Here is a 14,581-nt window from a genome sequence, read left to right on the forward strand (position 1 = left end):
TTAATTTTCTATAGAATAGAATAGATATAGCCTATGCTTTGCCATGGAAATTCTATATATTTTTCTGTCAGGATAGGCATTATTGTTTATAAATCATGATATTTTGTAGTTACATCTGTTTGACAGCGTTCCTTATAAACCTGATGTACTATAACCTATGCTTCATAGACTATAAAAATAACGGTTTGCTCGCAGGGTGAGGACAGCTCTCTCCTGTCAAAATACTACGTACCGGAGAAAACCGAGGACACCGTCTGCGCGCGCGCAGCCTCGCTGTCACAGGACTACCGCCTTTCTCCAGGGAAGAAACCGTTTTTTGGGGGGGCTGGCTACGGTCTCTACGTTGTAGCGTCGGGACACTGACGATTTAACATCGGGCATAGCATCAACACGGGCTCTTCTTGTATGGTAATGGCATCTATCTTTGTTCTAATTTACCTTGAAATGATGGTCGGTCGACTGTATGGTTTCTAAAAGGCGAGAGGCCGAAATTGCATGGCTGAATGGCAGTGATAGGCCATCTCGTATTTGGAGGAGCAGAAAATGATGGAATGAGCCATATATGAACCCTAATTAATGACACCTATTCATTCCGACGTGATTACATTGTTCTGCACGGATCGTTTATATAAGGCCAGCTTTCCTGCTATGCGGTTGGGATGGACAAATTATTATGGGGCTTTATTGGGGTCGTCACATAGACTGTAGCCTATACAGAAGTAACGGGTCTCATCATTACACGGTAATACCATATACACACATGTGGAGACATAGTCATAGACATACATACAGTCTGCATTAAGTGGAAAATAGCCTAACAATTCTGTCTTTATTTGGGAGGCAAATTCCAACGCGTCATTAAGAAATGTAATGTTATTTATTGGGTAGACCTGACCAATGCTCCCACAAATTATTTTTATAACACTGGTAGCATTCTAGTAAATGTTTTTTACATTTGTTAAATTCAGACAGTTATGGTTTGCTTATCATGATGTCTATATTTAGTAATATATACGTAATCATATCTAAAGAAATGAAAGTCTCTAAATAATTGAATGTAGGCCTTTGTAACTAAAGATAACTGTTTAGTGCCCCCCACCTGTCCCTGTGGTGATTTAGTCCAGCAATATGTCCAAACAGCTGTGGTACTGTGTAACCCTAGAGGCCCTCGGGGACCCCTTGGGGACCCCTTGGAAACGATTAGACGGATCACAGTATTATACATTACAGGACAACCCAGGTGACACACACATTATACTGTCATCCATACCATTGTCTAATTACAATAACTATTGTCCTGATGGCTAAAGCTACAGGCTAAACGACAATATGGCTCAGTGGTTAAAAACTCCAGGATCAAACCCGCCTATATGATAAGAAATTGGGACAGAGATAATCTGTGGCAGACTACTAGAGGTATTGATAAGAAGTTGGGACAGAGATAATCAGTGGCAGACTACTAGAGGTATTGATAAGAAGTTGGTACAGAGATCATCTGTGGCAGACTGCTAGAGGTATTGATAAGAAGTTGGTACAGAGATAATATGTGGCAGACTGCTAGAGGTATTGATAAGAAGTTGGTACAGAGATAATATGTGGCAGACTGCTAGAGGTATTGATAAGAAGTTGGTACAGAGATAATATGTGGCAGCCTGCTAGAGGTTATATGATAAGAAGTTGGTACAGAGATAATCTGTGGCAGACTACTAGAGGTATTGATAAGAAGTTGGGACAGAGATAATCTGTTGCAGACTGCTAGAGGTATTGATAAGAAATTGGTACAGAGATAATCTGTGGCAGCCTGCTAGAGGTTATATGACAAGAAGTTGGGACAGAGATCATCTGTGGCAGACTGCTAGAGGTTATATGATAAGAAGTTGGGACAGAGATAATCTGTGGCAGCCTGCTAGAGGTATTGATAAGAAGTTGGGACAGAGATAATCTGTGGCAGCCTGCTAGAGGTATTGTTAAGAAGTTGGTACAGAGATAATCTGTGGCAGCCTGCTAGAGGTATTGATAAGAAGTTGGTACAGAGATCATCTGTGGCAGCCTGCTAGAGGTATTGATAAGAAGTTGGTACAGAGATAATCTATGGCAGACTGCTAGAGGTTATATGATAAGAAGTTGGTACAGAGATAATCTGTGGCAGCCTGCTAGAGGTTATATGACAAGAAGTTGGGACAGAGATAATCTGTGGCAAACTGCTAAAGGTTATATGATAAGAAGATGGGACAGAGATAATCTGTGGCAGCCTGCTAGAGGTGTTGATAAGAAGTTGGTACAGAGATAATATGTGGCAGACTGCTAGAGGTATTGATAAGAAGTTGGTACAGAGATAATATGTGGCAGCCTGCTAGAGGTTATATGATAAGAAGTTGGTACAGAGATAATCTGTGGCAGACTACTAGAGGTATTGATAAGAAGTTGGGACAGAGATAATCTGTGGCAGACTGCTAGAGGTATTGATAAGAAATTGGTACAGAGATCATCTGTGGCAGACTGCTAGAGGTATTGATAAGAAGTTGGTACAGAGATAATCTGTGGCAGCCTGCTAGAGGTTATATGACAAGAAGTTGGGACAGAGATCATCTGTGGCAGACTGCTAGAGGTTATATGATAAGAAGTTGGGACAGAGATAATCTGTGGCAGCCTGCTAGAGTTATTGATAAGAAGTTGGGACAGAGATAATCTGTAGCAGTCTGCTAGAGGTATTGATAAGAAGTTGGTACAGAGATAATCTGTGGCAGCCTGCTAGAGGTATTGTTAAGAAGTTGGTACAGAGATAATCTGTGGCAGCCTGCTAGAGGTATTGATAAGAAGTTGGTACATCCCCTCTACCATACATAATGTATCAGGTCTATCCCCTCTACCATACATAATGTATCAGGTCTATCCCCTCTACCATACATAATGTATCAGGTCTATCCCCTCTACCATACATAATGTATCAGGTCTATCCCCTCTACCATACATAATGTATCAGGTCTATCCCCTCTACCATACATAATGTATCAGATCCCCTCTACCATACATAATGTATCAGATCCCCTCTACCATACATAATATATCAGATCCCCTCTACCATACATAATGTATCAGATCCCCTCTACCATACATAATGTATCAGGTCTATCCCCTCTACCATACATAATGTCTCAGGTCTATCCCCTCTACCATACATAATGTATCAGGTCTATCCCCTCTACCATACATAATGTATCAGGTCTATCCCCTCTACCATACATAATGTATCAGGTCTATCCCCTCTACCATACATAATGTATCAGGTCTATCCCCTGTACCATACATAATGTATCAGATCTATCCCCTCTACCATACATAATGTATCAGGTCTATCCCCTCTACCATACATAATGTATCAGGTCTATCCCCTCTACCATACATAATGTATCAGATCTATCCCCTCTACCATACATAATGTATCAGATCTATCCCCTCTACCATACATAATGTATCAGGTCTATCCCCTGTACCATACATAATGTATCAGGTCTATCCCCTGTACCATACATAATGTATCAGATCTATCCCCTCTACCATACATAATGTATCAGGTCTATCCCCTCTACCATACATAATGTATCAGATCTATCCCCTCTACCATACATAATGTATCAGGTCTATCCCCTCTACCATACATAATGTATCAGGTCTATCCCCTCTACCATACATAATGTATCAGGTCTATCCCCTCTACCATACATAATATATCAGGTCTATCCCCTCTACCATACATAATGTATCAGATCTATCCCCTCTACCATACATAATGTATCAGATCTATCCCCTCTACCATACATAATGTATCAGGTCTATCCCCTCTACCATACATAATGTATCAGATCTATCCCCTGTACCATACATAATGTATCAGGTCTATCCCCTCTACCATACATAATGTATCAGGTCTATCCCCTCTACCATACATAATGTATCAGGTCTATCCCCTCTACCATACATAATGTATCAGGTCTATCCCCTCTACCATACATAATGTATCAGGTCTATCCCCTCTACCATACATAATGTATCAGGTCTATCCCCTCTACCATACATAATGTATCAGGTCTATCCCCTGTACCATACATAATATATCAGGTCTATCCCCTCTACCATACATAATGTATCAGGTCTATCCACTCTACCATACATAATGTATCAGGTCTATCCCCTCTACCATACATAATGTATCAGGTCTATCCACTCTACCATACATAATGTATCAGGTCTATCCCCTCTACCATACATAATGTATCAGGTCTATCCACTCTACCATACATAATGTATCAGGTCTATCTCCTCTACCATACATAATGTATCAGGTCTATCCCCTCTACCATACATAATGTATCAGGTCTATCCCCTCTACCATACATAATGTATCAGGTCTATCCCCTCTACCATACATAATGTATCAGATCCCCTCTACCATACATAATGTATCAGATCCCCTCTACCATACATAATATATCAGATCCCCTCTACCATACATAATGTATCAGATCCCCTCTACCATACATAATGTATCAGATCCCCTCTACCATACATAATGTATCAGGTCTATCCCCTCTACCATACATAATGTATCAGATCCCCTCTACCATACATAATGTATCAGATCCCCTCTACCATACATAATGTATCAGATCCCCTCTACCATACATAATGTATCAGATCCCCTCTACCATACATAATGTATCAGATCCCCTCTACCATACATAATGTATCAGGTCTATCCCCTCTACCATACATAATGTATCAGGTCTATCCCCTCTACCATACATAATGTATCAGATCCCCTGTAGTCTCCATTCTAGTTTGTAATACTGTTCTATTATATGCAGATGTTTAGAGAAACACACACACACATCTCGGTAATCTGGGCACCTCAACTGTGTTTTGTTTGTGAAAACGGAGAAGGGAGGAGCTTTCCTCTTTGGGGAGTTAAAGTGGAGAGAGAGAACTGTGGAAGACATTACTACACACAGACACACACACAGACAGACAGTCAGACAGACAGACAGACAGACACACAGACAGACAGACAGACAGACAGACAGACACACACACACACACACACTGTGTTGTTCTCCAGTGGGTATGCTGGCTGTGCTAGCTGGTCAAGGCCATGCCCCGGCAGTGGCATAAAAGGCACATTATGTAACTCCACAGCCTGTCCCTACCTATTGTCTTACAGAGACACATCTTAAAGGCACATTATGTAACTCCACAGCCTGTCCCTACCTATTGTCTGACAGAAACACATCTTAAAGGCACATTATGTAACTCCACAGCCTGTCCCTACCTATTGTCTGACAGAAACACATCTTAAAGGCACATTATGTAACTCCACAGCCTGTCCCTACCTATTGTCTTACAGAGACACATCTTAAAGGCACATTATGTAACTCCACAGCCTGTCCCTACCTATTGTCTTACAGAGACACATCTTAAAGGCACATTGTGTAACTCCACAGCCTGTCCCTACCTATTGTCTGACAGAAACACATCTTAAAGGCACATTATGTAACTCCACAGCCTGTCCCTACCTATTTTCATCTTAAAGGCACATTTGACAGATTCTACCTTTAAACTATGAGGTCACTACTTGGACCCCTGATTTCTCTTGACCATGTGACCTGACCAGGAAGAACATCAGCCCCTAGTTATACTGTTGTTATAAACTAGTAGAAAGAAATCACACTACATAGGAAACAGACTGAAATCACACTACATAGGAAACAGGCTGAAAGCACACTACATAGGAAACAGGCTGAAATCACACTACATAGGAAACAGGCTGAAAGCACACTACATAGGAAACAGGCTGAAATCACACTACATAGGAAACAGGCTGAAAGCACACTACATAGGAAACAGAAGAGAGCACACTACATAGGAAACAGATGAGAGCACACTACATAGGAAACAGATGAGAGCACACTACATAGGAAACAGATGAGAGCACACTACATAGGAAACAGAAGAGAGCACACTACATAGGAAACAGGCTGAAAGCACACTACATAGGAAACAGATGAGAGCACACTACATAGGAAACAGAAGAGAGCACACTACATAGGAAACAGGCTGAAAGCACACTACATAGGAAACAGAATGAAAGCACACTACATAGGAAACAGAAGAGAGCACACTACATAGGAAACAGAAGAGAGCAGTCTCGGTTGAGTGACCCGACTTGAAGCCTGACTGGTCAAGAAGATGGTTCTGAGAGAGATAGCAGAACCACCTGAGAGTTCTGAGAGTGATAGCAGAACCACTTGAGAGTTCTGAGAGAGATAGCAGAACCACCTGAGAGTTCTGAGCGAGATAGCAGAACCACCTGAGAGTTCTGAGCGAGATAGCAGAACCACCTGAGAGTTCTGAGAGAGATAGCAGAACCACCTGAGAGTTCTGAGAGAGATAGCAGAACCACCTGAGAGTTCAGAGAGAGATAGCAGAACCACCTGAGAGTTCTGAGAGAGATAGCAGAACCACCTGAGAGTTCTGAGTGAGATAGCAGAACCACCTGAGAGTTCAGAGAGAGATAGCAGAACCACCTGAGAGTTCTGAGAGAGATAGCAGAACCACCTGAGAGTTCTGAGCGAGATAGCAGAACCACCTGAGAGTTCTGAGAGAGATAGCAGAACCACCTGAGAGTTCTGAGAGAGATAGCAGAACCACCTGAGAGTTCTGAGAGAGATAGCAGAACCACCTGAGAGTTCTGAGTGAGATAGCAGAACCACCTGAGAGTTCTGAGAGAGATAGCAGAACCACCTGAGAGTTCTGAGAGAGATAGCAGAACCACCTGAGAGTTCTGAGCGAGATAGCAGAACCACCTGAGAGTTCTGAGCGAGATAGCAGAACCACCTGAGAGTTCTGAGAGAGATAGCAGAACCACCTGAGAGTTCTGAGAGAGATAGCAGAACCACCTGAGAGTTCTGAGAGAGATAGCAGAACCACCTGAGAGTTCTGAGTGAGATAGCAGAACCACCTGAGAGTTCTGAGAGACATAGCAGAACCACCTGAGAGTTCTGAGAGAGATAGCAGAACCACCTGAGAGTTCTGAGAGACATAGCAGAACCACCTGAGAGTTCTGAGAGAGATAGCAGAACCACCTGAGAGTTCTGAGAGAGATAGCAGAACCACCTGAGATTTCTGAGAGTTCTGGAAAGAAAATAAAGATGGGAAACGGTCCATCAACAATCAACAGTTTCTGCATTTCAGGACTCACAGTAGCAAGTACTCCTGGTGCACTGGGCAGTTATTTATCCAGTTAAACATTTAGTTTTCGAAGAAAATTCTTGTTTTTTTGCCATAGTCCTCACTGGCTTTCATGAGATCTACGTGAGCTTGTCCAAGGTGTTGGACTCGACGATAGTTGCTTTCCATTGGAGCACTGCGATTGGTTACTCAACATTCTGGGGCGGGAACTTAGCGAAGGCTCCAGTTAACAATGACGTATTACAGCGTGAATAAACTCCCAGCCCAGACCAAGAACACACTTAATGCCTTTATAAACACACGGCCGTCAGAGCATCGTCTACATACAAATATCAGCCTGCCAGAGCGAAGCCTCATCTATTCTAAAACAATGACACACTAACCATCTAAAGTAGTGGCTCCATTGGACTAGTTCAGGACTAGGCTTCATCTGGGTTTAGAGTCCCACACTATATGTTTGGAGAGACCTGGGGGAAAGTGGAAGGCCTTGGTGCTATGAACGTCAGTACTAAACATACACAAAGCATTATTGGATCCTCATAAACTGAGTGAACTCAAGGCACTGCTCTCCAAACCCATCGTAATGATCCTAATGATTGGTTCTGCTTTAAGATTACATTCCTCATCAATTACAGCCTTGTCTCTCCCTCTGTGCCAGCTTTGCTTCAAACTCATGTAGAAAACGTATTTAGGGTAGGTCACAAATGGCACCCTATTCCCTATATAGTGCTTTGCTTCAAACTCATGTAGAAAACGTATTTAGGGTAGGTCACAAATGGCACCCTATTCCCTATATAGTGCTTTGCTTCAAACTCATGTAGAAAACGTATTTAGGGTAGGTCACAAATGGCACCCTATTCCCTATATAGTGCTTTGCTTCAAACTCATGTAGAAAACGTATTTAGGGTAGGTCACAAATGGCACCCTATTCCCTATATAGTGCTTTGCTTCAAACTCATGTAGAAAACGTATTTAGGTGTACGTCACAAATGGCACCCTATTCCCTATATAGTGCTTTGCTTCAAACTCATGTAGAAAACGTATTTAGGGGTAAGTCCCAAATGGCACCTTATTCCCTATATAGTGCAGTGCACTTCTTTTCACCAGAGCCCAATGGGCCCTAGTCAAAAGTAGTGCACTAAATAGGGAATAGGGTGCCATTTGGGACACACACACCAGGAAGCCTATTTTACCCCTTTCCTTATGGTTGCAACAGCTTCCCACATGGGTACCATTAAACTGGAGAAACGACAGGCTTTCTGAGGTTTGGGGTTGAAGACATGCCATTTTGTAATTGATGTTTTTAAGTCTCTGATTATGTGATCTGCTTCCCCCTCCATGAGGGCATGAAGTCTTCCTCTCTCTCTCTTATAAGCCTTATATTCTCTCTTTTATTTAGTTGTTCTCTCTGAGAGATGACGTAGTCTGCGTTGTGTGTTGTTTTCACACACACCCTGTCTCTGTCGTCAGATTTAGACAATCTACCCGAGGGTTCCCTAATAGGCTGCCCAGTGGTTTTATTTGGCCCCTATAAGTTTTCTATAATTTTTTTTTTCTATATCATTTTAATTTCTCCACATAAAATACTGTAAACTCACCGGGAAATCAACTCGGAATGATTTAAATTTAGGAAATCTGTTCCCGAAGTATTCCCAGGGTCGGAAGTGAGATATGTGATGGTATCAATGTAATCAAGGTTTGAAATGATTCTGTTTTGTCATGTAATTTATCTGTTTGGGGTTCTTGCAGTCAGTTCACAGTACAAATCATTTCCAACTATGTTCCTGCCCCCCAACTATCCGCTCAGGGACAAATCATCCGACAGCGGAATGTAATTTGGGCCCCTGCCCGAGGCCTATAGTAGATCTCCAAATGACATGGTGCTGTGTTCTGTTGTGATGCTGTAACGGCCGTTGGTGGAAAGAGGTGAGGACCAAGGTGCAGCGTGGTACATGTTCATCTTTATTTAGGAATTGAACACTGAATGAAAAAAAAAAAAAAGAGAGAATGAACGAAACAGTTCTGTCTGGTACAGAATACAAAACAGAAAACAACTACCCACAAACACAGGTGGGAAAACAGGCTACCTAAGTATGGTTCTCAATCAGAGACAACGATTGACAGCTACCTCTGATTGGGAACCATACCAGGCCAAACACATAGAAATACAACACACAGAACAAAACATAGAATGAAAAACATAGAATGCCCACCCCAACTCCCGCCCTGACCAAACCAAAATAGAGACATAAAAAGGAACTAAGGCCAGGACGTGACAGATGCTGTCTGTGGTCTTGTGTTATGATGTGATGCTGTCTGTGGTCTTGAGGTGCTGTGGTGTTGTGTTATGTTGTGATGCTGTCTGCGGTGTTGTGTTATGTTGTGATGCTGTCTGTGGTGTTGTGGTGATGTGCTGTGGTGTTGTACTGTTATATTGTGGTGCTGTGGTGTTGTGTTATGATGTGATGCTGTCTGCGGTGTTGTGTTATGTTGTGATGCTGTCTGTGGTGTTGTGGTGATGTGCTGTGGTGTTGTACTGTTATATTGTGGTGCTGTGGTGTTGTGTTATGATGTGATGCTGTCTGTGATCTTGAGGTGCTGTTGTGTTATGTTTTGATGCTGTCTGTGGTGTTGTGGTGCTGTGAAGTGCTTGTGGTGTTGTGCTGTTATGTTGTGGTGCTGTGGTGTTGTGTTGTTGTGTTATGTTTTGATGCTGTCTGTGGTGTTGTGATGTTGTGGTGCTGTGGTGTTGTGGTGCTGGTATGTTGTGGTGTTGTGGTGCTGTGATGTTGTGGTGCTGTGATGTTGTGTTATGTTGTGATGATGTCTGTTGTGGTGCTGTGATGTTGTGGTGAGTGTATGTTGTGGTGCTGGTATGTTGTGGTGCTGTGGAGCTGTGGTTGTGTGGTGTTGTGCTAGTATGTTGTGGTGCTGGTATGTTGTGGTGCTGTTGTGTTGTGGTGCAGTTGTGTTGTGGTGCTGTGGTGTTGTGGGGTTGTGGTGTTGTGCTAGTATGTTGTGGTGCTGTTGTGTTGTGGTGCTGTGGTGTTGTGTTGTGGTGCTGTGGTGTTGTGTTGTTGTGCTGTTATGTTGTGGTGCTGTGGTGTTGTGGTGTTGTGCTAGTATGTTGTGGTGCTGTTGTGTTGTGGTGCTGTGGTGTTGTGGTGTTGTGGTGTTGTGTTGTGGTGTTGTGGTGCTGTGGTGTTGTGGTACTGGTATGTTGTGGTGCTGTTGTGTTGTGGTGCTGTTGTGTTGTGGTGCTGTGGTGTTGTGCTGTTATGTTGTGGTGCTGTGGTGTTGTGTTATGTTTTGATGCTGTCTGTGGTGTTGTGGTGCTGTGGTGTTGTGTTGTGGTGCTGTGGTGTTGTGGTGCTGTGATGTTTTGTTATGTTGTGATGCTGTCTGTGGTGTTGTGGTGCTGTGATGTTGTGGTGCTGTGGTGTTGTGGTGTTGTGGTGTTATGTTGTTGTGCTGGTATGTTGTGGGGCTGTGGTGTTGTGGTGTGATGTTGTGGTATTGTGGTGTGGTGTTGTGGTGCTGTGGTGTTGTGCTGTTGTGTTGTGTTGTGGTGTTGTGTGGTATGGGAGATATAGATCAGACCTCAGCCAACATCAGACAATAGTAACCTAGAGAAAGGGCACTGGTAAAGAAACCCATCACTGTTCCCCCAACAGAGAGGAACCCTACCATCCATGTAGCCTACAAAATGGCTGCCAGAGTTGCTGCTGCTTCACTGTGCCACTGACTGTGTTGCCATGACAACAGTAGATTGGGGTTCAGGAAGCACAGCAACTCAAAGACAGTCTCCCTCTCCTCCAATAATATATCCTCCAATATCTCCCAGTACCAGTCAGGGAAAGGGAAAGGGGGATTCTTAGTCAGTTGTACAACTGAATGCATTCAACTGAAACATGTCTTCCGCATTTAACCCAACCCCTCTGAATCAGAGAGGAGCGGAGGGCCGACCTTAATCCACATCCACGTCTTTGGCGACCGAGGAACAGTGGGTTAACTTCCTTGTTCAGGGGCAGAATGACAGCTTTTTACCTTATCAGTGTGACAACCAATGACGATTGAGTGTAGAATTAAAGGGGAAATCTGCAGTTCAAACAATAACAAAGCAATCACTCTGCCACTGATTCAGTAAACAGCTGAGGGGACGGGGCTGGAGAAACGTAACCACTCTGCCACTGATTCAGTAAACAGCTGAGGGGACGGGGCTGGAGAAACGTAACCACTCTGCCACTGATTCAGTAAACAGCTGAGGGGACGGGGCTGGAGAAACGTAACCACTCTGCCACTGATTCAGTAAACAGCTGAGGGGACGAGGCTGGAGAAACGTAACCACTCTGCCACTGATTCAGTAAACAGCTGAGGGGACGGGGCTGGAGAAACGTAACCACTCTGCCACTGATTCAGTAAACAGCTGAGGGGACGGGGCTGGAGAAACGTAACCACTCTGCCACTGATTCAGTAAACAGCTGAGGGGACGGGGCTGGAGAAACGTAACCACTCTGCCACTGATTCAGTAAACAGCTGAGGGGACGAGGCTGGAGAAACGTAACCACTCTGCCACTGATTCAGTAAACAGCTGAGGGGACGAGGCTGGAGAAACGTAACCACTCTGCCACTGATTCAGTAAACAGCTGAGGGGACGAGGCTGGAGAAACGTAACCACTCTGCCACTGATTCAGTAAACAGCTGAGGGGACGAGGCTGGAGAAACGTAACCACTCTGCCACTGATTCAGTAAACAGCTGAGGGGACGAGGCTGGAGAAACGTAACCACTCTGGCACTGATTCAGTAAACAGCTGAGGGGACGGGGCTGGAGAAACGTAACCACTCTGCCACTGATTCAGTAAACAGCTGAGGGGACGGGGCTGGAGAAACGTAACCACTCTGCCACTGATTCAGTAAACAGCTGAGGGGACGGGGCTGGAGAAACGTAACCACTCTGCCACTGATTCAGTAAACAGCTGAGGGGACGGGGCTGGAGAAACGTAACCACTCTGCCACTGATTCAGTAAACAGCTGAGGGGATGGGGCTGGAGAAACGTAACCACTCTGCCACTGATTCAGTAAACAGCTGAGGGGACGAGGCTGGAGAAACGTAACCACTCTGCCACTGATTCAGTAAACAGCTGAGGGGACGAGGCTGGAGAAACGTAACCACTCTGCCACTGATTCAGTAAACAGCTGAGGGGACGAGGCTGGAGAAACGTAACCACTCTGCCACTGATTCAGTAAACAGCTGAGGGGACGAGGCTGGAGAAACGTAACCACTCTGCCACTGATTCAGTAAACAGCTGAGGGGACGAGGCTGGAGAAACGTAACCACTCTGCCACTGATTCAGTAAACAGCTGAGGGGACGGGGCTGGAGAAACGTAACCACTCTGCCACTGATTCAGTAAACAGCTGAGGGGACGAGGCTGGAGAAACGTAACCACTCTGCCACTGATTCAGTAAACAGCTGAGGGGACGAGGCTGGAGAAACGTAACCACTCTGCCACTGATTCAGTAAACAGCTGAGGGGACGAGGCTGGAGAAACGTAACCACTCTGCCACTGATTCAGTAAACAGCTGAGGGGACGAGGCTGGAGAAACGTAACCACTCTGCCACTGATTCAGTAAACAGCTGAGGGGACGAGGCTGGAGAAACGTAACCACTCTGCCACTGATTCAGTAAACAGCTGAGGGGACGGGGCTGGAGAAACGTAACCACTCTGCCACTGATTCAGTAAACAGCTGAGGGGACGGGGCTGGAGAAACGTAACCACTCTGCCACTGATTCAGTAAACAGCTGAGGGGACGGGGCTGGAGAAACGTAACCACTCTGCCACTGATTCAGTAAACAGCTGAGGGGACGGGGCTGGAGAAACGTAACCACTCTGCCACTGATTCAGTAAACAGCTGAGGGGATGGGGCTGGAGAAACGTAACCACTCTGCCACTGATTCAGTAAACAGCTGAGGGGACGAGGCTGGAGAAACGTAACCACTCTGCCACTGATTCAGTAAACAGCTGAGGGGACGAGGCTGGAGAAACGTAACCACTCTGCCACTGATTCAGTAAACAGCTGAGGGGACGAGGCTGGAGAAACGTAACCACTCTGCCACTGATTCAGTAAACAGCTGAGGGGACGAGGCTGGAGAAACGTAACCACTCTGCCACTGATTCAGTAAACAGCTGAGGGGACGAGGCTGGAGAAACGTAACCACTCTGCCACTGATTCAGTAAACAGCTGAGGGGACGGGGCTGGAGAAACGTAACCACTCTGCCACTGATTCAGTAAACAGCTGAGGGGACGAGGCTGGAGAAACGTAACCACTCTGCCACTGATTCAGTAAACAGCTGAGGGGACGAGGCTGGAGAAACGTAACCACTCTGCCACTGATTCAGTAAACAGCTGAGGGGACGAGGCTGGAGAAACGTAACCACTCTGCCACTGATTCAGTAAACAGCTGAGGGGACGAGGCTGGAGAAACGTAACCACTCTGCCACTGATTCAGTAAACAGCTGAGGGGACGAGGCTGGAGAAACGTAACCACTCTGCCACTGATTCAGTAAACAGCTGAGGGGACGGGGCTGGAGAAACGTAACCACTCTGCCACTGATTCAGTAAACAGCTGAGGGGACGGGGCTGGAGAAACGTAACCACTCTGCCACTGATTCAGTAAACAGCTGAGGGGACGGGGCTGGAGAAACGTAACCACTCTGCCACTGATTCAGTAAACAGCTGAGGGGACGGGGCTGGAGAAACGTAACCACTCTGCCACTGATTCAGTAAACAGCTGAGGGGACGGGGCTGGAGAAACGTAACCACTCTGCCACTGATTCAGTAAACAGCTGAGGGGACGGGGCTGGAGAAACGTAACCACTCTGCCACTGATTCAGTAAACAGCTGAGGGGACGAGGCTGGAGAAACGTAACCACTCTGCCACTGATTCAGTAAACAGCTGAGGGGACGAGGCTGGAGAAACGTAACCACTCTGCCACTGATTCAGTAAACAGCTGAGGGGACGAGGCTGGAGAAACGTAACCACTCTGCCACTGATTCAGTAAACAGCTGAGGGGACGAGGCTGGAGAAACGTAACCACTCTGCCACTGATTCAGTAAACAGCTGAGGGGACGAGGCTGGAGAAACGTAACCACTCTGCCACTGATTCAGTAAACAGCTGAGGGGACGGGGCTGGAGAAACGTAACCACTCTGCCACTGATTCAGTAAACAGCTGAGGGGACGAGGCTGGAGAAACGTAACCACTCTGCCACTGATTCAGTAAACAGCTGAGGGGACGAGGCTGGAGAAACGTAACCACTCTCAAATTCATAGACAG

General features: G+C 45.3%; 1 protein-coding gene across 1 annotated transcript in view; it reads left to right on the forward strand.

The window, feature by feature from the left end:
- Positions 1-278: 278 nt before the first annotated feature.
- LOC116373161 (retinoic acid-induced protein 2) overlaps positions 279-14,581 on the forward strand; it is a 24,616-nt gene continuing 10,313 nt past the window's right edge. Inside the window, exon 1 of the mRNA XM_031821878.1 lies at positions 279-408. The gene's annotated coding sequence lies outside the window, so the exon portion shown is untranslated. The remainder of the gene's footprint in view (positions 409-14,581) is intronic.

The sequence above is a fragment of the Oncorhynchus kisutch genome, unplaced genomic scaffold (genome assembly GCF_002021735.2).
Source record: "Oncorhynchus kisutch isolate 150728-3 unplaced genomic scaffold, Okis_V2 scaffold4027, whole genome shotgun sequence".
Lineage (NCBI taxonomy): Eukaryota > Metazoa > Chordata > Actinopteri > Salmoniformes > Salmonidae > Oncorhynchus > Oncorhynchus kisutch.